Source organism: Callospermophilus lateralis, chromosome 16 (assembly GCF_048772815.1).
Source record: "Callospermophilus lateralis isolate mCalLat2 chromosome 16, mCalLat2.hap1, whole genome shotgun sequence".
Classification (NCBI taxonomy): domain Eukaryota; kingdom Metazoa; phylum Chordata; class Mammalia; order Rodentia; family Sciuridae; genus Callospermophilus; species Callospermophilus lateralis.
This window is the reverse complement of record NC_135320.1, coordinates 34908683-34934096: the sequence shown is the minus strand read 5'-3', so window position 1 is coordinate 34934096 and position 25414 is coordinate 34908683.

Below are 25414 nucleotides of genomic sequence, written 5' to 3'. Positions count from 1 at the left end.
CATACTAATGAGAATGTGCCAATGTTTTGAAAATGTTGGGGGAAATCATACTAATGACTGGAGTTTTTTTGTACCAGGCTTGGCTCTAAATGCTCACAAGATCCTCACCTCAACCCTAGGAGGTAAGCATTGTTATTCTACCCATTTTAAAGATGAAGAAATCAACGCACAGAAAGATCAAATAATTCACCCTAGGTGATGAAGCTGGACTATTAGAAAGACAGGTTATCTAATTCTGCTTGAAGGATTCCTAGAGGTACTCAGACACTTTGGAAATAGGTAGGGCTCCAGGAGATCAAAACCAGTTTTTGTGATAATGCTAAGCTGTTATTTGCCTTTTTATTCCCCCTACATTTTTCACAAGCATACAGTGAAGTTTTCCAAGCATACAGTGAAGTTTTCCAGATGCTACATGACAGTGCAAAAGATGGAATGAAGATTTGGGTTTGAGAATACAGTCAACTTCTATTAAGCTATTAAACTAGGCATCCAAAAGATAAGCAAAAATGTAACAACGTCACTCTGTTTTTTTTCTTGAAAAAATATACTTATTTCATAAGATTTTGTTTCACTAACATGTAATATGTTTGTTATTCTTATTTTAAATGAAGAAATGTTTAAATATCCTAAGATTTAATTTCTCATGTAGTAAATATCTACAGATACTAACCACATAACCAATAATGTTTAGGTCCTTAATAATTTTAAGGATATAAAAGTATCCTAAGACCAGAGATCCTAAGATTGACTATAACACAGTCTTTCATATTCTATGAAATGAGCATCACTGTGTTACATACCTCAATGACAAAGGAGGTCACAATAACAGCAGAATCTACATGTTAACAAAAACCTAGATGGAAAGGAAAAAAGCAAACAAAAACCAATGCAGGATCCAAATATTTTCAATGCTGAATATTTTGAAATCTGGATTTAGAGCAAAGATTTAAAATTGTAATCTGAATGTATCCTTTGGCTTTTAAGAGAACCACTGCCTAGTGCTCCCACCCCAACCCACTCCCCATCCCTGCTTGAAATAGCATCAAATAAACACAGGCTTCACTTATTTCCTTCATTCAGATTTCTGTTTAGATAATGCATTAGTCAGCTTTTCATTGTTATTGTAAAATACATGAGATAACCCACTTAATCAAAGTTTTATTTCAGCTTCCAGTTTGTGGGCCCCATTGCTTTTGAGCCTGTAGTGGCAGGAGCACATGGTGGAGTAAGCTGCTTACCTCATGGTGACTGGGAAGCAGAAATAAAAAGCAAGAGACCAGCATCTGACAGTCCCCCAGGAACATGACCCCAATGAACCGCCCATTAAGCTCCCCCTCTGAAAGTTCCCATCCCCTCCCAGTTGCACCAAGTTGGGCACCAAGGCTTTAAATGATGCTTAAGATCCAGACTGCAGCAGATGACTTACTCACAGAGGCCCTCCCTGGTCATTCTATCTAAATCAATAATATTCTCTTGTTCCTTCCTTCCCTCATTACCCTTGACTTCCCTTATACTTTCTTTAAAATGGTTATCACAGCTGCTGGGGTTTGAATATTTGTCCCCCAGAATTCATATGTCAGAAACTTAATCCCCAAAGCCATGTGTTATTGGTATTTGGAGGTGAGAACTTGGGGAGGTGACTTATTAATGAGGGAGCTCTGCCCGCATTAATAAATTAATCCATTCATAGATTGATGTGTTAATATCAAGGGAATGAGCCTGTTAGAAAAGCCACTTTGGACATTGGGATTCTGCAAAGAGTCCCCACCAAAAGAAGGCCTTCATCAGAGTTGACCCCTCAGTATTGAACTTCCCAGCTTCTAGAAATGTAAGAAATCATTTTTTTTTCTTTATAAATCACCTGATCTTAGGTATTCAGTTATAGCAGCATGAAATTAACTAAGATAAGATAACATCTAATATACAGGCTTTTTTTCCTGTGCCCAACACACACACACACACACACACACACACACACACACACACAAATTATAAACTCTGTGATGTTCACAGAGTACTCAGAACAGTGCCAGAAATATAGCAGGAACTTGGTAAATAATTATTTAAATAAATGAACAAAATGTTTTATGTAAAAATATATAACATGGAAAAGCAAGAACAAAAATAAATACATTTGGCATAAATTATCCATATGAATCAACAATACTGAGCAAGTACCTGAGTGCATAGTTGTGGCAAAATCAATACAAAGGTCCCCACATTATCTCCTTTTCCCAGGCATATATACTAGATAAGGCCATGGGACTGTGTTCTGGCTGAGTACTCTTCAAATTTGAATTTCTATACAAATTGCCTAGAAATCTTGTAAAACTATAAGTCTTGATTTAGTAGTTCTTGTTATTAATAGTCTCTCAAATGAGGATGGTGCTTCTACTCTGTGAACCTCACTTTGAAGTAACTTCTTTTGTTTTCCTTTTTTCAAATTTATTCTTCTTAGATATGCATGACAGTAGGGTGTATTTTGACATATTATACATACATGGAGTATAACTTATTCTAATTAGGATCCCATTTTGTGGTTGAACAAAATGAGAAGTTTCACTGGTCGTATAATCATATATGAACATAGGAAAGTTATGTCCAATTCATTCTACTGTCTTTCCTATTCCCATTGCCCCTCCTTTCCATTCATTCTCTTTGTCTAATCCAATGAACTTCTATTCTTTCCTCCCCTACCCTTATTATGCGTTAGCATCCACATATCAGTATCAAGAACATTCAACCTTTGGTTTTTTTGTGATTGGCTTATTTCACTTAGCATGAACATCTCTAGTTCAAACATTTTACCAACAAATGCCATAATTTCATTCTTCTTTATAGCTGAGTAATATTACATTATGTATATATACCACATTTTCTTTATCCATTCATCTGTTAAAGGGCACCTAGGTTGGTTTCATAGCTTTGCTATTGTGAATTCACTGTAGTATGCTGATTTTAAGTCCTTTGTATATAGCGAGGAGTGGGATAACTGGGTCAAATGGTGGTTCCATTCCAAGTTTTCTGAGAAATGTCCATACTGCTTTCCACAGTGGCTGCACCAATTTGCAGGCCCACCAGCAATGTATAAGTGTACCTTTTCCCCCCATATCCTTGCCAACATTAATGCAATTCCTAATAAAATTCCAATGATATTCTTTATAGATATAGAAAAAGCAGTCATGAAATTCATTTGGAAAACTAAGAGGCCCAGAATTAGCCAAAGCAATTCTTAGTGAGAACAGTGATGCAGGAGGCATCACAATACCAGACCTTAAATTATACTATAAAGGTATAGTAACAAAAACAGCATGATATTGGCACCAAAACAGACATAAAGACCAATGAAACAGAATTAGAAGACAGAGGCAAACCCACATAAATACAGTTATCTCATACTAGACAAGTCACCATAAACATACACTGGAGAAAAGATAGCCTCTTCCAATGAGTGGTGCTGGGAAAACTGAAAATCCATATGTAGCATAATGAAATTGATAGACAGGAATCTCTCACCCTAGACAAAACTCAACTCAAAATATATCAAGGGCCTAGGCATTAAATCAGAGACCCTCCACCTAATAGAAGAAAATGTAGGCCCAACTGAAGTAACTTCTTTACTAAGCCCTTTTAAAATGTCCCATGTGAGACCAGAAGTACCCCAGTAACAACAAGTGCATCCACACAACCAAATCACGGTTTCCAATGCCATTATCCAGCAGAAGGAACCAGGGCTTTTTAAAGAAATGCCTAATTCTAGGATTGGGGCAGAAAATATGAATCTGGAGGATCTTGTTATGCCAAAAATGATGTGCCTGTTTATGTCAAAGGGACCCAGCAGCCAACTGAAAGACTCCCCTGGTCATCGTGGAACAATTGAAACCACAGGGTAAAGAAGTACTGGATTATGACCCCAAGTATAAAATGTCCAAGAGTCCATGCTAATATAAATAAATAAATGGGAAAAAAGAGACCGTCCTCCCATTCAAAAGAATTCCAAATAATTTATTTAGATATTCCCCTATCAAGAAAAGGAAGCAATTCTCTCCACTACTTGGCTTCAAACTGCACTAAGTGATTGTATTAATCAGTGTTCTCCAAAGATACAGAAGAGATGGATGGACGGATGGATGGATGGATGGATGGATGGATGATAGACTGATAAACAGATTAGAAGAGATTTATTAGGGGAATTAGTTCACAGAGCTATGGAGGCTGAGAAGTCCTGCAACACACTGTCAGTAAGCTGGAGTCCCTGGGATGATGGTAGTGTGGCTCAGGCCAAGTCTGAAGGTTCCAGAACCAGAGAAGCCAATGGTGTAATTCAGTCCAAAGACCTTAGAACCTGGGGGCCCCTTGGCCAGAAAGCTTGGAGTTTTAATGTCCAAGGGGAGAGAAGAGGAGTGCAGTCCAGCTCCAGGAGATGACACACTCACTTTTTCTCTATTTTTATTTTCTACAGGTCCCTGGTTAATGGACAGTGCCTGACCCCCCATTCATTGTGGGGTCTTCCCCACCTACATCATTCAGACTCACACACTGTTCTTCTCTGGAAACACCTTCACAGACACACCAAAAAATAATGCCTTACCAGTTTTCTAGGTATTCTCTAATACAGTTAAATTGACACCTGACATTAGCCATCACAATGACCCCTTCCAAAAGGTCTAGTCTAAAAGGGGGTGGGGTAACAAACACTACGTCAGCCAAGTGATCAAGGTCAACATCAACAGTTTTACATGTCAACAGCGTATACCTTATATGACTGATGAGAAAGGCCCCGCCTCTGTGGTCTCCCTCCCCAAATCCACGAAAAATGCCAGGCAGACCCCAGTGCAGGGGCATTCTACAGAATACCTGATCAGCACTCCTTAACACTGTCCTGCCACAAAAATCAGAGAAAGGCTGAGAAACTGTCACAGCCAAGAGAGCCTGGGGAGACAGGATGACTAAATGCATCCTGATGGGACTCCTGGATTCAAACGTCAGACTGATGGGAAGGGTCTCCTTCCACGCTGTGCCCTGGAAAGAGCACGGACCTCGCCCTGTGCCAGCCTGTTCTAAGGGACAGGTAGAGTGCTATGGTTTAGATACTAGGCATCCCCCAATATCTAACGTGTGAGACAATGCAAGGTTTACAGGTGAAATGATTGGGTTATGAGAACTTAATACAATCAGTAAATTAATTCCCTTATTAACTTAGTGGTATCTGTAGGCAGGTAGGGTGTGACTGGAAGAGGTGGGTCCCTGTATTTTGTCCTTGTTGAGTAGAGTTTTCTCTCTCTCTCTCTCTCTGTCTCTCTCTCTCTCTCTCCCTCCCTCCCTCCCTCCCTCTCTCTCTCCCTCTCTCCCTCTCCCCCACCCTTCTCTCTCTCCCTCTCTCTCTGCTTCCTGAGTGCCATGCCCAATCTGCTTTCCTCTGCCACACTATGCTGCCATGATGTTCTGCCTCACCTGGATTCTGTGGAATCAGCTATCTATGAACTATGACCTCTGAAGCCATGAGCTCCAAAATAAACTTTTCCTCCTAAAATCAAAAGACCCCAAAAGAACACAGAGGATAACTGAAGCAGATCTAACAGCTGTAAAATGGACTACCTCCCCCAAAGAATGTAAAATAAAGACTCCAAGTGCCAAGGCACAGAGGTTTTCAGGTTTTAGAGTTAATTGTAGCAAAACCCACTCCACTCTAATATAATAATAAGAGGTCAGGACACTATGCCCCACAGGCCAAATTCAGTCTGAAGATACTTTTTGTACAAAGAATTGGTTGGTTTGTTGGTTTTAGGTTTTATTTGGGTACTAGGGATTGAATCCAGGGGTGCCTAACCACTGAGACACATCCCCAGCCTTTTTTTTATTTAGAGACAGGGTCTCAATAAGTTGCTTAGGGCCTCACTAAGTGGCTGAGGCTGGCTTTGAACTCACAATCTTCCTGTCTTGGCCCTCAAGCCACTGGAATTAGAGGTGTGCACCACCAAGCCAGCAGTTTGCAGGGTTTTAATAGAAAGGAGAAGGAGGAACAGAGACTATAGGTGGCTAGCAAGGCCTAAAATAGTCACTATCTTAACCCTTTATAGAAAAATTTGTCAATTCCTGATCTATATCTTATAGACTTTCTAAGTTACCCCAAGATTATATTTACACAGATGAGCTCTTAAAAGAAAGATTAAGTTATCACAGAGGCTCCGCCAAGAGTCCCTAAATCTATAAGTGACCTCATTTCTTTCTGAAATCTATTCAGAAAGACTTTAAGGGGTTCCTTGGTTTACAAACTCGAATCTGTCCTACCTCCATAGAAGCTAAGCCTTGAAAACCAAGGAACATCATTAAGCATCCCAAACACATTTGTTCTTTAAATTACAGATATTTAATTTTACTCATGTTGTAGTTAAAAGATATTTCATTTCCCTGTGGTATAGAAATAGGCCCTCTAAAAAAATACACCTTACTAATTTCAAAAGATGAAATTTCAATCTCCATAAATCAAGAAAGAAAGCATTTTATAGATCAGCTGCCTGCCAATTTCTAGAGTTAAGCAATCATTCAAAAGGGCATAGAATTTAAGAGTAATACAGCAACTGGAACATATTTTCTTTTTCACTGTGGGATACTTTTTTTCTGTGAAATAAATTCCAGAGAAATTCAGAATCAAACCAAGCAAAGAAGGAACTCACAAGTAATGAGGAAAACTAAAGATGTTACATTATGAATTTAAGGGAATCTGAGAACGAGTACCTATGTTTTGATTCAGCAAATTATCAATTACGAAGTTATTGGCTGAGGGCTGATGATGTATGTACCTTACACTACGCTAAGTGGGAATATTTGTGCACTTGAGTTAAAAGATATTCCATTATTGAATAATTAAGTCAAATTTACCCTAATATTATGTATAACTAAAACAAACAAAAATACAAATCCACTCTAGTAAAAAGCAAAGCCCAATGAGTTTACCCATAGAAATATTTGCATGTGGGTAGATGGATGCACTCACCACCCCCAAGACATAAACAACCTGAGTTTCAAAGCTGTGTTTGTAAGTGATGGGGGGCAAGTGATGGGGGGCATGGGGCTTAGAGCACACTTACTGGTGAAAAAAAATTACATTGAAAATGCTGGACAGATGCAGTTGGTCCACAAAAATGTAAATTCTCATGATGTTGATAGAACCTTGGGCGTGGTGGTAGAAATTCTTAACACATCCATGGTACAGTTTCCTCTATGATTCAGTCCTACATATGCTGAGCCACAGGCTCTGCTTGCTGACCCAGTTGTTTACACTGGAGGGCATCCTCTTGTCCTGATCCCACACAAAGCCTTTCAGCAACCCAGCATGACATTATGGGGGGCCTGAGCTTAGAATATGTGAAAAGAGCCACTCCATGGGGAAAAATACCTACAAATTTACCAATGGAATAGCTATAAAATCTAAACAGATTACAATGAGTTCTTAGAAAGCTGATAAATAGCACAAAGATAAGAAAATCAAAAAGAGGAATGTGTGCTATGAATTCATAATTTGACTCATCTCTAGAATATTTTCCCCAAAGTTTTTGACTATCAACTTTTCTATGACTACAGTTTTCCACACCAATAACAGAAAGGCAATTCAGTATATTCCTTAGCATAGTTCACTTTTTTTTCCCCTAAATTATTGATAGTAGCTATGGTTTGGATATGGTGTGAGTGTATCTCCAAAAGGTTTATGTGCTGAGCTGGAGTTGTGTGGCTCAGTGGCAGAGCACTTGCCTAGCATGTGTGAGGCACTGGGTTCCATCCTCAGCACCACATAAAAATAAATAAATGAAATAAAGGTACTATGTCCACAACTAAAAATTTTAAAAAAATAAATAAAAAGGATATAAAGAACTCAAAAAACTAAGCACCAAAAAAACCAATAAATGGGCCAAGGACCTGAACAGACACTTCCAGGATATGCAATCAATCAACAAATATATGAAAAAATGTTCATCATCTCTAGTAATTAGAGAAATGTGAATCAAAACTAATCTAAGATATCATCTCACTGCAGTCAGAATGGCAGCTATTATGCATACAAACAACAATAAGTGTTGGCGAGGATGGAGGGGAAAAAGATACACTCATACATTGCTTGTGAGACTGCAAATTGGTGCAGCCAATATGGAGAGCAGTGTGGAGATTCCTTGGAAATCTGGGAATGGAACCACCATTTGACCCAGCTATCCCACTCCTCAGTCTATACCTAAAGGACTTAAAATCAGCATACTATAGGGACACAGCCACATCAATGTTTATAGCAGCACAATTCACAATAGCTAAACTGTGGAGCCAACCAAGATGCCCTTCAGTAGATGAATGGATAAAAAATATGGCATATAGACACAATGGAATATTACTCAGCAATAAAAGAGAATAAAATCATGGCATTTGCAGGTAAATAGATGCAGTTGGAAAAGATAATGCTAAGTGAAGCTAGCCAATCCCAAAAAACAAATGCCAAATGTTTTGTCTTTTATAAGGAGGCTGATTCATAGTGGGGCAGGGAGGGGGAGCATGGGAGGAATAGATGAATTCTAGATAGGGCAGAGGGATGGGAGGGAAAGGGAGGGGCAAGGGGTTAGCAAGGATGGTGGAATGTGATGGACATCATTATCCAAAGTACATGTATGAAGACATGAACTGGTATGAACATACTTTATACACAACCAGAGATATGAAAAATTGGGCTATATATGTGTAATAAGAATTATAATGCGGGCCGGGATTGTATCTCATGGTAGGGTACTCGCCTAGCACCTGCGAGGCCCTGGGTTCAATCCTCAGCACTACATAAAAATAAATAAATAAATAAAGGTATTGTGTCAACTACAACTAAAAAATAAAAAATAAAATTAAAATTATAAAAAAGAATTGTAATGCATTTTGCTATCATAATTTTTTTAAAAAAAATCAATAAAAAATAAATAAATAAGGTTTATGTGCTAGAAGCATGTTCACCTGCATAGTGATGGTGAAAGATGATGGAACCTTTAAGAGATGGGGACTAGCAGAAGGTGATTAGGTCACTGGGGGCACTGCCTCAGAAGGGATTAATGCTGGGACTCCAGTGGTTCCTATGAGAATGAGTTGTTAGAAAAAAGCAAGCCTTGTCCCTGAATCAGGCTTCCTGTCTCATCAGGTGATCTCTTCTACAGGTACTCTCACCACAGTGATGTCATCTGCCAAGCAGATAGAACTGCCTGAACTGGAAACTCTTAATTCTCCAGAACTGAACTAAATAAAATCTTTTGTCCATAAAGTATTCAGCCTCTGGAATTTTGTGATAGCAACAGAAACAATACAGTGACTGAAACAATAGTTCAGAAAAGTTCTTCTCATTTAATTTTTAAGATTGCTGTTACATTTAGGAAAATCTGTATCAAGTTTCTTTCTCATTTGAACCATAAGACTTCAAGGTATTTTGGTTTTCTTGTGCAGGGACTACTTACATAATCTTTGCAGGAATGACATTTACTAACCTATATATGGGACACTTCTTGGAGCTCACTATGGATCCTCTCAGTTCACCATTTTCTTTTAGCTCTTGCTATGAGTAGCCCAAGAGCACAGTCATTGTGTGTGGCCTGCTTTCTGTCAGATTAACTGTCTCAACTGAGTAAGTCTCCTATGGGAACCTATTCAATCGCTCACCTCATACCACACCTTTGAGGAAGGCACAGCCCCCCAAAAATGAATAAATCCTCTCCATTCGCTGTCTCTGACAGACAATTCTGTTGGGTTGATGTCCTTCTTAGATACAATTAACTCAAATTGTGCCCTGTAGACATAGGTGTTCTGATACACAATATTTTGTACAATTTCTATTTTTAAAAAATAAAAAACCATGTGGTACATTTTTAAATATGTATGTTGCATTATCAGTATGTTCCTGACTGAAGAGAACTTTGGTTTTAAACTAAGTAACTATGAAAACTGAACCTTCCACTCCAACTGTATACATTTGGTGATGGAGGAGGTTCTCAATGAGCAGCTTCTGGATCCTTACCAAGCTCTGGCTGCACTTCAAACCTCATTTCCCTCTACTGTCCACATGCTGCTGGTGCTAGGCACTACTCAGGTGTGAGTACGACCTGTGGGTATGAGGTAAAACCACAACACTGGTGTCAACATTATAGCACAAGTTAGCAGAGTGACTGTGAACTTCAAACATATCTCCCACTAAAAACTTAACGAAATGAATTCCCCACTCAACCTTAGTCAAAGATGTCCAGGTTCCTCCAAAGCCACACAGGGGAAATGAGACCAAGAAATCAGAGAATAAAAAGAGAATAGACAGAGCTGGGTGCAGTGATGCATGCCTGTAATCCCAGCAGCTCGAGAGGCCAAGGCAGGAGGGTGTCAAGTTCAAAGCCAGCCTCAGCAACTTAGGCTGTAAGCAACTCAGCCAGAGCCTGTCTGAAAATTATAAATAGATAGATAGATAGATAGATAGATAGATAGATAGATAGATAGATAATAAATAAATAAATAAATAGGCCTGGAGTTGTGGCTCAGTGGTAAAGTCACTCTGGGTTCAATCATTGGTACAAAAAAAAATGCAGTTAAAATATTTTACTTTGACAAATTTTGTAAAATACAGTTAGATCACAATAAATAAATAAATTGGCAGATTTGGAATGCCTCGAAGTCAAGAAAACTCTGGCCAATGAACTGGAATCAAATGTAGTTTCTGGGCTCAATGCTGGGAACAATAGTTTTTAAAACATTTCTCAATAGTCCTTGTGTTTTTATTTCTTTCAACCTGGATTCAAATTCCTAGACAGGAGCATTAGATTGGCTGAGCATGATCACACACCCACATCTTCCACTGAACATGAGAGAATACTTTCAGTATATATGAAATGAAGGAAGGAACTTCCCAGCACGAATTTGTGATCTTTGATAGACCCCCAAGAATACAAAGGTGGTCTGGATGCTGGATAACAAAAAAAAAAAAAAAATTAAACTTCTATTAAATGCTTTTGCACTATTCTACTGCAATTACATGGGCCTGGTTCTTTTTGCTCACTAAGCTGTAAACTACTCTAGCAAGTCTCTTGCTTTGATTTGTAGTCACCAGACCGTATGGCAGTGTGTGGTTTAGAGCAGGTGATCAAGAAAAAAAGTGGGTTATGGTTTTGTTTTATTTTGCTTTGCTTTGTTTAGTGGTACTGGGGATTGAACCTAGGGTTGATCTACCACTGAGCTACATCCCCAGCCCTTTTGATTTTTTTTTTTTCTTAATCCAGAGACAGGTTCTCTCTAAATTGCCTAAATTGACCTTGAACTTGTAATCCTCCTCCCTCAGCCTCTCAGATAGCTGAGATTATAAGCATGTGTCACTATGCCCAGGAAAAGAGAACTTACAGAGCTCTTGAAAGCAATAGAACAAAGGGCCAAGCTGAGGAACTAAAAAGCAAAAAAGACAAAGACTAGGTCAATCATTCTGAACCAGCAACATACCACCTGAATCCACAGGCAATAAAAAACCAGATACCTAAGATAGCATTCGCTCTGAGCTAAATTGCACAAAGAGAAAGGATCCAAGAAGAGGTGTCCAGAAATTGTCCTAGCCGAGCATAAATCAGGATTAAGACCTAGAAACTGTAAATTAAGTCATTTAAAAAAAAAAATCCTTTCCTCTGTGTTTTAGTAAAATGCCTTTTGAAATACTGCATTTTCTCAGCTTTGTCAAAAGAGACAAGTGAAGCTGAGTTGCTCAGCAGAGATTCCCTAGAAGAATGGCAGAGCAGAAGCAGATGAAAGGCTCAACAAGGTTTGGAGAAACCTCAGGAAAGAAACTACAGGGTTCTTTTTTCTCCCCTGGGAACATGAAGTGGAGAAAGAGTCTGAGAGGGAGGCAAAGAAAGGGAAGTCAATGAGTGTCTGTTGGGAAACAGGGTGGAGGTGAACTGGAGGGGCAGACACCAGGGCAGCAGGAGAAAACCACAGGCACTCAGTGAAGGTCATGTTCTAAATTTAGCCGAGGGAAACTGACCAGAGACGCACATCACAGTGAAACTGCACAGCTGGGCCAGCTACGGATGGAATTCTTAGCAACTGCAAGGTAGACGTCCACAGATTCCCTTTGCGAAGTTAAATATTTATGGCCCTTTTTAAACAGATCAGAATTAGGCTCACTAATAATTAGAACATTTCCTTTGTCCCATCTCCTCTCAGTTCTCAATGTTCCTATGAAGTAGATAATATGAGTATAATTATTTCAGAGAGAGTGACTGAGATACTGAGAAGGTGTCCCGTCAGAGTCATTCTGAATCCTGGGCCTCCAAGTTCACATCTCAGGCTGGTCCTGTGGCTACTTCTTCCTGATTTGTTGATTAGAATACATGCATATAGTTTTGTTGTTGCTGCTGCTGTTTAATATCTGATAATGTCTTCCTAAGTTCCAATCATTTTAAATTTGAAGAAGCTTTCTAATTTCAGTGATCAGCTGGATGATCACTGGACATTCTTGCTAGGGATCTAGTATCTCTTGGGGCAAGCACTTATAAATATTCATTCATGAGCTGTGAGTAGAGTTCTTGCCTATCACGTGAGGGGCCTTAAGTTCCATCCCAGCATGGCCAAAAGGGGAAAAAAAAAAAGAAGTCATTCATGGATCTATTTCTGATCAGAAGCAAATAAAGGCCCCAGGTTTAATTTGCAACATGAAGAAATGGATATTCATTCCTCTTGGCACAAAAAAAAAAAAATCAATTTTGTATGTCTCAGGCTTTCATCCAAGTAAGGCAACATAGAATATCTTCAGTGACCCACTGTTTCTTGTCCTTCAGATATCATTAAAAACAATTCCATTTATTCCTAAAAACAGATATTCCTATAGTAAAAAGAGGACATGATTACAAAGTTACAAATTCTAAAATTTTGTTACTTTGTTTTCGTTGTTAGGTTACCAAAGCCAAACAGTACAAAGCCAGATTTAAAAGTACTGTCAATTTCCTGCCCTAATGAAAGTATGTTTCAAGGAAAAGTTTCCAACAGTTTCCTTTAGGAATAATTGTTACAACCACAGAAAAAAACGTTTTAGATGTTGGCTTTCTACAGGGAACTGTCACTCCGCTTCTCCATGGCTTCTTGGGCCACTTATCTGTGATAAATCTCTAGGACATTTCCCTTCAGAAATTCTTTTTATCCACCTCATGTTCTCTCCTCTTCTTCTGATAAATTAAAATTGAAGACACTCTTTATGCACTAAGGAAAGCATCACTGTCAAACACTGTCAACTGGGGTAAATGTGGCCCGTTACCCTCAGAGTGTTTGGGTTCCCTGCAAATTTCCTCCTTCCCCCAACTATTTCTGGGTCTTCGAGCTCTCAAGAACGACTCAGTCGTTTCCCCACTTCCCTGCCCGGCAACATGAGTGTCATCTACCATTGAGGGGTGGGTGAGTTGCCCTCAGCCATGAGAAGGCCTTTCTGTGAGTACTTCTGCTCCTGCGATGGGTACCTACTGGCCTGGCTCTAATGCTGCTGGAATGTACCTAAGCCATTATGTCGGCCAGAAGCAAGTAAATGCTTGCACCACAAATAAATAGATGCTCTCACCAAGAGATACTAGATCCCCAGCAAGAAGTCCAAAGCATCCAGCTGATCATTGAAATTAGAAAGCTTCTTCAAATTTAAAATACACCAGACACTGGATGCTGCTTCCGCCCCTCCCTGGGGAGAAGAGTATTGGAATCCCTGTCAAGGGCACCCTTTCCCACTGCTTCCAAGGTTTTCCTCCCTCTCCCTGTCACCGGGGAGGCCTTCTCCCTGGAACTATAGAAGAAATCAGTGGTGCTGGCATCCACCACCAGAACTGGAGGCACCATCAGTGTGCAGAAGACATTAGGTGCCCAAACCCCCACTCTTGGATCACTCTGCACTCAAGGCCCAGGGTTCCTCTCTCCTGGTTTTGTGTTTTTTCTGTGTCGTGGCTTTCAAAACAATGCTGCCTTGTACTTCTTCCCTTTCAAAGAGAGTTTGTTTAGAAACAGCTTTTTCTGTTTTCTATTCACAGGGCTCTCCCCACCCCCACCCAGGGATGGAGACACAGTCCTTGGGGTGAGGGGACACCCAAAGACAGAAACATTGCTCTGCTGAAAATCCCCCTTCTTCTCCGTGCCCGAGACCATCGCTAGACCCGAGGCCGGGGGCCCGCGTGAATCTCTCCTTCCTTAGACAATGTATTTCTAACAAGGTTCTTTAGTTCCTCAGCCAAACAGAGGCCATGAAATTTGCCCAGGACATTTCTCAGTCCTGGGGAAAGGTCCCCCTGCCTCCCTCCCAACCCTCGGCATCCCAGAGCAAGGGAAGTGAATCCAAGGAAAGCACCTTTAAAGATGTGGTGTCTAATTGTGCTCTATATGTGTAATAAGAATTGTAATACATTCCACTGTCGTGTATTTAAAAAAAATAAAATCAATAAAATAAAATTAAAAATTAAAAAAAAAAAAAAGATATGGTGTCTGTCAGAAAGGGAAAGTGACCCTTTCATTATCTGGATAGGCATCGGCTGAGTTGAAAGGTCAGCAGAACCACCTCATGGGGGAGAACTTTGCATGAGACCTGTGGTGTTTAAACCATATCCAGTCTTAAAGTTTGCTTTTCATCTGCAGCTTTCTGAAGAGGGGTGGTTTGGAGGACTTACCTGCAACATCAGGATGAGCTGGAATGATGGTGAAGTCCCCAAGCCTGGAAGAATATAGAGGCAGCCCTCTGCCCTATCCCAGATCCTTAAAGCCTTCAAAACCTGTGCATGAAAACTTCAGCAGTTCCCATGGTACCACTGAAAGTAGAGCTCAGGCCAAAGTTATGTCTAGAAGGACATGAATGAATGGACAACCCAACCAGAAAGATGCTTCGAAATAGAGACCACTATCAAGGACCAAAGAGAGCACAGCTGAGCTCTCACTAATGGAAGGGGCTGGGATGAACCTGAACTTGACAGATATCATTCTAATGATGAAACCACAACAGCTATGGATACTGCACCAGAAGAGTCCAGGGGCAGACAGTCTTCAGCTGGTGGAAGGCTAACCCCACCATCACTTGTTCTTGCTCCCCAACCTATGGAAGTAGCTAAAGCCTGGAAGAGAGCAGGAGCTGGAGAAGTCCTGGAACTAGAGTTCCAACATATAGGGTTCTGAAGAAGAATTAAAGAGATCAGCCTGTCCCAAGTTTAAATAAAGGGAAATGCCTGAGAAGCTGTCAAACATTCAGAATACTGGAGGTGTTTTTATGGTTCTGCTACCAGGGAGAAGCAGAGAACCATCCCTCTACAGCTCAAGGGCAGTAACTGAAGAAGAATACTGTATCCCACCAAGCCCTTGCTGACCCATGAGCAAGCTATATTGGGGATACTTTCTCTTAAACATACCTCGAATCTTTCACCCTTCTTTGAATCTCCTTTCCAGGGTTTAATGTCCAAGACAGAGATTGGAAAGAAATACAATAGAATTTCATGGAATTCCATTTCATTTTTCCTTTACAAATTCAAAATCGATTTGATTACCTTTCATAGCTGGAGGTCACCCCCAGATTAGTGTTCTCTTGTAGAAAGTATGATCTACCTTTACCAATTAAGGCACCTATCAAATCATATTTCATTTATTACTCTAATTAATCCCTGAAAGCTCCATCTGTCTCAGTTAGCAGAAATGCTAAATTTTCCCCTTTGAGGACAACATCTTCTCTGGGTAGCCAAGAACCTCAGAGATTTACTTGAGTCAAGGGAAGCAAGTCCAGATGGAAAGTGAAAATGTAATTGCCCATAGTACCATATTTTGTCCCTGCCATGTGGTGTCACTGTTGAACACGGGTCCTGCGTGGTTGACCTGCAGGGTCTAGGGACCACAATGGCTTGCTGCTGCGCTAGATTCTTCTAACCCTGGAGGTCAGTTCTCTTGATTCGTGCTGACACACCAATGCACAGATCTGCAGAGTCAGCATCAAGCTGGTAGGCTTCTAGCTTCAGCTACATGCCGTGCCCCATCCCTCTCCCCAAACCCTTTGGACTTTGTAATGAGCTGCCCCAAGAGCTCTGCAGACAGGTTGTTTCACTGAACCAAACAAAATATTCTGTTATACCCTCTAAAAAGTAAACAATCCACAGAGGTTTACTCAAATGACTTTTCTGAACAAAGATTGGCCCCCAAATTATTTGCTGTATCCACCTACTTAATGAATTGCTGAGAATTTCTTTTGTTGAAAAGAATTGTATAGGGTACCCTATTACACATTTCCACGGTTAATGGATGAATTTGGTACCAGAGAGGAACTTTTGAAGTGATCCTGATCCCCTCTTCCCCTTCCTTGTGCCTGGGAATCACTTTCTTAAGTTTACAATTGTGTGGCCAATGAGAGGCACCTGCAAGAGATCAGAAGTGGAAGGTAACCACCATGAACATCGGCTCCAAACTGGTCCTCTTAAGTATAGCTAGCTAGCCTTCCCAGGATCCAGTGGTAAGAGCTCCCTGTCCTTGCTCCCCAAGGACACCGCACTATCCCTTATTGGCTTCCCTAATCCTGCCCACACCTTTTAAAAAAAAAATCTCTTTACTAGACTATCTCCACATTTCCAGTTTTGGGGTGCCATCTGTTTCTTGTTAGAACTGTGACTGATATGTCAGATTTTTTTTTTTTTCTTAAATCAGTCTGTTGTTACTTAAGCAAACCACACTTCTAGTTACTGCAATTTTGTATACAAAATCTTCTCCCATGGCCAGATTCAAGAGAACTCCCAACACATCCCTGGGCTGGAACTTAAAAGTGGCCCTCTCCTAATACCAAGGTTTCCCTCTATAGAACTTTTGGGGAAATTATTTCTATAGCAATACTTGGTAGCCCTGGGCCAATGGCAAATTGATTTTCAGTGAGTTGGCCTTTTGGTATATTGATCATCTGGTGAAATGATTTGGGCTAGTTGAGTTTTTGGTCAGTTGGCTTGTTTCTACACAAAAGGCCCCAGGATTTCCTTGTTTTGATTTTGAACTTACATCTCTTCCACTACATGGTAGGAACCTTTGAGAGTGGGAACCATGTGCTACACATCATTGTATTTTCTCTGCTTCTTTCCAAGGGCTGGATGCTGTGTTTTGCAGTAACAGGTCCCCACAGTGCAGAAGCAAAGATGGGCTTCATTAAAGATACACAAACTCTTACCCTCAGACAGACAGGGGCCCCCATCTCAGTGTGAAATGGTCATTGAGAAAGAGAGAGAAGGTGGGAGGAAAGGAAAGGGATAAGAGGAAGTTTTCAGAAGAGAAATAAGGAAAAGAAGAGGAAATTTTAAAAAGGGAGTGAAAAAGTAAAATATCCTTTCATAAAGTACCTTAAATAAAATATACACATATTACACATATTTTTTATATATATATATATATATATATATATATATATATATATATATATATATAATATATATTATATATATTACATATAACAGAGTTAGATATATGGATGTGCATATATAGACATAATCATGGACTTACATGGGCAGGTAAATAGCTGGAAGAATTTTGTCATTATGCCATCTTGATTATCTCTAATAAAACCTTTTTGAAAATTGCAAGTAATTGCCTAAATAATGCCCATCACATATCTTTCTTAACAGTATTTTCAATTCTCAAACTCTACAGACTATTTTAACTATCCCCCCCCCTCCTGAAAATCTCTCTTGAAATTTAAAACTCAAACCAGAAGGCTGACCAGGATCCAAACATGAATATGGTGGATCTGTCTCTGATTTCTAAAATAGGACCAGAGAAATTACTTTCCCGGCAGTATTTTTAGCGGTGTGATTGAAGGAGCTCCCTGTGCTCTTTCTTGGCAGGCTCGCAGTCTGTCACTCCTGAGTCTGTCCCCTGAATCCTCCCTGCTTCTGCGCTAGTCAGCATCCTCGCTCCTGCCTCAGAGGGACTCAAGTGGTCCATGGAGCTTATCAGTGTTCTTTGATCCAAAGTGGGGGCATTTAAAGCAGCAGGGCTTACCCCCGCCCCCCCCACACACACACAACTGTGTGAAGAAAAATGATCCCTGCAACTCAGTTACAAAGTTCCAGGAACAGCCCGATTCAAAAAGAGCTAGTTCATGCTTGCTTAGACTAGGTGGTCACTACATTAAATCAATCCCTTGAAGAAGTATATTGTAATTCTCCTCTTTCTATGAATAAGGAAAAATGTTTCCCCCCACTAGTTTATAAAAGCAATACTTAACAGGCAGAAATTTTATGGTGCTAATTCACTTACCACATATTTCTGTTCATTGATCCTTACAGCAAACCCAAAAGACAGATTGTACAGGTATTAATGTTGTTCTCACTCCACAGCATGGAGAACCAAGATTCAGGGCAGGAAGGGAGATCCTCTAACTCTGCACTGCAGGAAGGGAGCAAAATCAAGGTTTGAGCCCATAACTGTGACTTTGCAGAGCCAGCTCAAGGTGTTGGATCTCATGGTTAGACATATAGTCAGGGTGACAGGTAATCCCCAGCCTTAAGTGTCAAGCAAGTAAACTGCTCAGGGCAGGGCATCCTGCTGAGGATGCAAAGGGTAAAACAGCTGATATTTCTATATCTATATGATACTGAGATAACTGTATGGCTCACTCTGAACAATGCCAGAGATTAACGATTAATTGACAACACTTAGCATTTGGTTTTTAGGAACCACTTCCTTACTATGACTCAGGAAAGCAGGGTGACCATATGTCCCAGTTCCTAGGGACAGTTGTAATCTAAGCTGCTGTCCTGGTATAACTAGGCACAGTGCCCTCTTACTCTTAAAAGCATTCTGGCTTGTACAACAATCCTATAGTCACCCTCCATAGAAGAATTGGTATTTGCAATTTTCAAAAGTAGAATGCTTCTCCTGCATTCTTTTTTTCTGCCAAAACATAACTGCCACACCAATTTTGACCAAACAGATGCATCACAACAAACTAATATTAGGAATCCACAGGGCAGAGACCACACTGAACCAAAGCATTTGGAATTTGTACTTTCTCAACATTTTCTAGTTTGTGAACAGAACAGTAAATCATGTGGTTTTCCTAGGTACAGTGTAAATGAGGCTCCCCTAGAAATGTTTCCAATGCAAGTGTCATTGCTAAGAGACAGCAAGAAATATCTTGCCACTGGAGTTCTTCTAATAAGGATACTAGAATTGAGGAAAAGAAGGAATTTCACTATTTTGAAATTTTCACATTCTCAAGGTATAATCCAAAATAATACCTTGAATTTTTTAATTAAAAAAAAAAAAACTGTCATTTTCCCTAGCACTACTGCTACATGAAAAGAGAGCCAATCAGAGGTGTTGAATTACTTTCAGACATGGCAGCTTGTCCTTGGATATTTTAAAATCAGCTCATGAGCTTATAGTTTCCTAAGCAGACTTTCTGTCTTCTAATTGCCTTTAAAAGGAACAACAGTAAAAGCTAGAAGTCTTTCCAAGCCCCTGGGCTTCACCCCAGGACAGCACATCACATACTTTTCTTGCATCAGCAGATCAGGTTACATGTGGGGAGAGAGTCCTGCCTGCTCTGAGTTCTCTAAGGATCCATTACTATGTTTTCCAGGCACCTATGGGACTTCTCCTTCCAACTTCTCACTTCAGCCTTCAAAGGCCACTCCCTCAATGTCATCAAGATTAAACCAGATCTTAGGGAAACAACATAATGCCAAGGTTAGGAGCTGACCTTCAGAGTCTGGAGCCTGGGGCCCAAATCCCAGCTCCCCACTTACAAACCATGTTGCTCTGATCAAGTTATTGACCTCCTCCTCTGAAAAATGGGTACAACTGAAGTGCATAAATCATATGGTGTGTGTGGGGACTTGATGTAAAGCAGGGCCATCACCAAGTGCAATGTCTGGCACATAGTATGTGCTCCAAAAATACATGTTATCTATTCTCAGAAATTGAACATGGCCTGAACTTGCAGTTTACTTAAAATCATCTAGGGAAGAAAGAAGATAATTTCCATAGGAAAAAGCCATAATTTGGAACAAGAAATCCTGAATTTTGGTCTTGATTTCCCCCCGCTTACTGGCTTGCATGGCTTTGAATTATTTAATTCCTTTAAACCTCAGTTCTCTTCCCCTCCCAGTAAAATGATGAGTCATCAAAATCCTAGAGTCATCAAAAGAGTTCAATAAAATAAGACCAGGAAAAGTGTTCTGTAAATGCAGCAAATATTAATTATTAATATCATTATTCATTAAAATGGGACAAAGAACATAGCATTCACACAAACCTAAAGGCTAACATGTCATTAGAACGTCGGACTCCTGGCTAGAGCTCTCTGCACCACAGCCTCAGGACCAGGCTGGAAGGCTGGGGTAGCTTCCCTTGCATTCCCTGGGGCACACCTACCTCAAGGCTCCATCTCTGCAATTCTTTCCTACTTTGGCAACTTTTGTGCAACAAACAAGGAACTACAATGTGAGAAGTGTCTTCTCCCAATGTACGACATTTTGCCAACTCCCCTCCAAGGAAGGGAGGGCTGTTGCACCTCCATGCCCATAAATCCAAACCAGTAGCAGTAGATAGAATCAGAATCTCCCTTTAAGAAGCATCTTTGGTCGCAGAAAGGGACAGGAATGAAATGTATAGCTTGCTGGATTTGCCAACCACAACTATGTCATACACACACACACACACACACACTTGGGGGTGAGGACATTATTCAAAAGAAAGATGTGAAGGACATTGTGTCTTTATCTGAGGTCTAAAAGGACTGTCCAAGGAATAAGTTGCATGTTCAGTAATAAGCAAGCTATGACACTCAAAGAGAAAACAGTCACCCCAAAGAAATGTTTGATGCCAATGTCTTTCAATTTGTATTCAAAGTTTACACAGTCTTTTCACACATTACCTTACAGAAGGCTCACATTAAAATATTTTTCTTCCTCTAAGCAACATCAGACACCTGTAGAGAGTCACTTTTATCTCTTTTTGAAGATATAACACTAATAGCACTTATTTCTCAATCAGGAACCCAAAGCACAGAGAAGCTAACGCTATCACAGGACTCTGTCAACATGGTAGTGCTCACCATTGGAGTTCTAAGTCCTTCTCTATGTAATTAACCAAAATAACCCATGCATCTGTTTAGTTTTATGAAGAACTATGTCAATTTCAGTTTACCTGCATTCTCCAGATAATTGATGTCAGGCAATATGCCAGTTATTACCTCTAGCTCTGCTATAGCATCTTCAGGAATATCTAATATACCTACAGGCAAACTTGCCACAGAGTTCATGTAAAATAAACATAATAATAACTTAGAAGTAAAAACTAGGAAATTAGCCAGTATTTTCACAGGAACCCCAAATTCTCCAGGTTATCAATATCCATCTCTATCTCATGTACAAGCTAGAAGAATTAGATCTCTTCTCGGGACATGTGTTAGCTTTCCGTTGCTTTAATGAATACCTAAGACAAATCAGTGTAAAAAGGAGAGAAGGTTTATTTTTTCTCAGGTTTAGAGGTCTCTTGGACACAAGAGAGTAATGTTCCAAGGGGTAATGTTCCCAAGATCTCAATGGATGCCTAAACCACAGATAGTACCAAAACCTATATATACAGTCATCTGTCCCTTAACGATGGAGACACATTATTAGAAATTTGTTATTAGGCATTTTCACTATCATATGAACATCATCAGAGTATAGTTACACAAATTAAGACAGCCATAATGTCACTAAACTATATAATCTCATGGGACTGTTGTCATAGGCATAGTCCATCACTGACTGAACAATCATTATGTGGCATGTGACTGTACTGTGCATTTTCCTATTTATGTATGCTCATGATAAAGTTTAACTTATAAATTAGGCACAGTAAGAGATTTAAACAACAATAATAAAATAGAACCATTAAACCAGGCTTGGTGGCACACATGTGTAGTGCCAGCTACCCAATTGGGGAGGCTGAGGTAGGAGAAATCCATAAGTTCAAGGCCAGCCTGAGAAATATAGTGTGAATGCATCTCAAAACAAACAGAACAGTTTTAATAATAGACTGTAATCAAAGCTGTATGAACATGGAATAGCTCTCTCTGTAAAAATATCTTTTTTGTACTGAATTCATCCTTCTTGCTGATCTCAGAAAGTGAAACCATGGATAAGTGGGGTATTATTTTGTTCTGACAAAACAAAAGTTTTTGACTATTGCTCCTTCTTATCTATTGCCACAACTTTCTCTATCATCCTCAGTGAGTCCCTACTGGATCTCCATGGGGTCCCTACTCCCTCACTGACCAGCCTGATGTCAGATATCAAAGCCTCTCTGCTAGCCCCCCGATGCCTGCTTCTCCCTCGTGTGTTTCTGTCACGTGCTCTTGTTCCCCCTGTAATCATGTCCCTACTATTTGATTACCTGTGTTAACACGCATACAAGACTTGACATGGAGTTAGCAAAGATCGTCATTGGTTCCCACTCTTTGTTTTTTAATATTAACTTTCTAGCTGTAGTTGGACACAATACCTTTATTTTACCTATTTACTCTTATGTGATGCTGAGGACCCAACCCAGGGCCCTGCATGTGCTAGGCAAGCGCTCTACCACTGAGTCACAACCTCAGCCCTTGGTTCCCAGTCTTCATCTCCTTTTTGCCCAGAGAAGAACATCAACAAGACTAATACTGTTGGTGGCCTGCCCTCTTCTTCCTCCCTCCCAGACCTTGGAGAAGTGGATCCTCTGACTGGGAAGTTCTCTAGGTTCTCTTTCAGAGCCAGCCCATCTCTAAAGGTGTTTTCTAGAAGCCTAATGAAGGTCCTGTCAGGCAGAGAAAGCCCTGTCCATCTATTGCCCAATTCCAGCAGCTAGAGAAAATGCCAGTCCCAGAAAAGGTGGCTCTTGGCATCTGCCTTTCTCCTGCTTCTACCCTTCACTCAGTTTGGGGGCTTGGGGTTTGGTTTTGCAATACTGGGAATTGAACCCAGGGGCACTGTACCGCTGGACTTCATCCCCAGTGCTTTTTTAATTTTTTTGTTTTTGTTTTTGTTTTGAGACAGGATCTTACTAGACCCAGGTTGGCCTGAAACTTGCCATCCTCCTGACTCAGCTTCCCTAGTAGATGGGATCAAGGTGTGTGCCACCATGCCCAGTTCTTCACTCAACTTTTGAACAGGAAAAAGACAAGCAGAGTATTAAATTATACTCCCTGAAAATCCTAATGCCAAGAATTTTGTTACCCCCCCTCACCAAATCTAGCTATTTTCTCCATGAGGCCAATAGTGGTAGACCTTCTCTCAACTAGAAGTTAATATTATGTCATGTGGCTGTCTTGTCTCACATTGTACCCTTTATAATTTATGCCTCTTCCCATTAAGTGGAAGGAACTGAGCCAAAGTGTTCTCATTTGACCATTCAGTTTGGAAAACAGCAAATTCATACAAAGATAAAGCTGACCTTCCTGACTCTCATGGAGCACAAAATTTGAATTATTTGTCCAGTAACAGAAATGGAGTCATACCAATCCATCCCCACCATCCCACTTTGGCCCCTGGTGGTCAGCAGATAGCCAGGGTTAACATTGCAGCCTAAGTTGTGGAGAGGAGTGATATTAGCACACAGCGGGGTTGCACGCATACCTTGGGGTTTTGAGTTCAGTGCTGGAACAACATGAGGGAATCATCTTGGGCCAAACAGTGGGCAGAGAGGATTGCTCTTAGCTTGAAGGTAGCAGTGGTGGAGTACATGAGCTCTGGAGCTGCTAGCTTGAGTTCAAATCCCAGCTCTCCATATACTGATTGCTTGGTTTCAGGCATTTGATATGATATTCCTGCTTTGACCCAGTTTCTCGTTTGTAAAATGATGCTAATAGCATCTATTTCCCAGGTTTGATCTAGAGCACAGTCGCACGCCTCATAACATTTCTCCTAATGTAAGGGTCCGGCAAAGCGTCGGAGGAAGAGACCACCAAGAGACTGACTTTATGCAATAAGCAGGAGGGAGTTTATTGAGGATCCGGTTCAGTGCGCTGAGGCTCCAGGCAGGCTCGCTCAAGAAGGGAGAGCAGCCCAGAGCCCCGAGCAGAGGTCAAGCAGTGCTTAAGTACACTTTTTGGGGAGGGTGGGGGCTTTGCATACATCAGAACAAATCATCATGAGGCACGGGAAAATTGAAAAACAACTCTGAGACATGATTAGTACATTCATTGGCGGGAACAGATGGGGCAGGGGTGATTGGTCACCCCTAAGCAGGGTACACATTCAAACTGATTGGTTTAGGTCCTGCAATACCTATGTGCCAAGCTTCACAGAGTCCCAAGTTATTAGACAACCCAGGAGTCAATGGAAATATTTACTTGGCAGTTCGGGTATTGTCCTAACAGCTACAGGGATTTCAAGTTTTGGGGGTAGCAGAGGAATTTAACAATACTTGGTCTTTTACTCTTTAACCCAGGCCTCGAAGCTTTACAATGCCCGGTCTTTTACACTTTAACTCAGGCTTTGCAGTTTAGAGGCAGCTTAGAAATTTTACCCTTACACTAACAGTATTAGGACAGCATTGTTGGTCCATAAAATTATGTCGCCTGATAATGTAGGCATCTTAGTTCATGTAAGCATACTCTATGATATTGAAACAATAACGAGATGGCCTAACAACTCATTTCTCAGAACATAGAATGCCAAGGACATAATAAACATTCAATAATTTTGACTGTCACTGAGTTTGAATGTGATGGTACACACAAACATAAGCCTCAGGTAAAATTGCATTTTGTCATCAATGATGATAACAAGAATGATGATAACAAGGAGCAAAATCACTGGTGTCTCACTGCAGCCTAATCTGGCTGTTATGTCCACAATTTCTATAGAGCCCTTTAGGTGTTTGTTAAACATACATTCAGCCTGCTTCTTCTTGATCTAAAAATTATGTACATCTAACATTAAGTTGTTGATTGATAAAGTATGTGCTAAATGCTATTTGAGGTGCCAGCCATAGATGAGACAGTGCTGACTACCCCAGATGACTTAGAAACTCTTGGGAATTCAGTTGTTGTGGTTTCTTGGAGCACTGCCTGCTGCATAATCTGCTCATCCACCTTCAGCCCCATCAGCTCCAGCTTTGGTTAGCAGCCTCCAGGTGGGATACCCCAGAGGGTAGACAAAAATAGGTGAGGCACACAGAACAAAGGACAAGTGAATAAGAGGGTATCAGGGCCAGAGGTATTACCTCAAATTCTCCAAGTAGCACAGAAAAGCAGCAAGGTGAGCTGCAATTAGTTTCCACAAGGATGATCCTTGCAAGAAAATGAGCTGAATTTGCACAGAGTCAGTTGAAATTTGGGTTTCATCTTTTTTTTTTTTTTTTGAGCTTCACAGACAATATATCCCATCCCCTAATTGCTATGTATTGCTTCAAATGCAAGAAACTC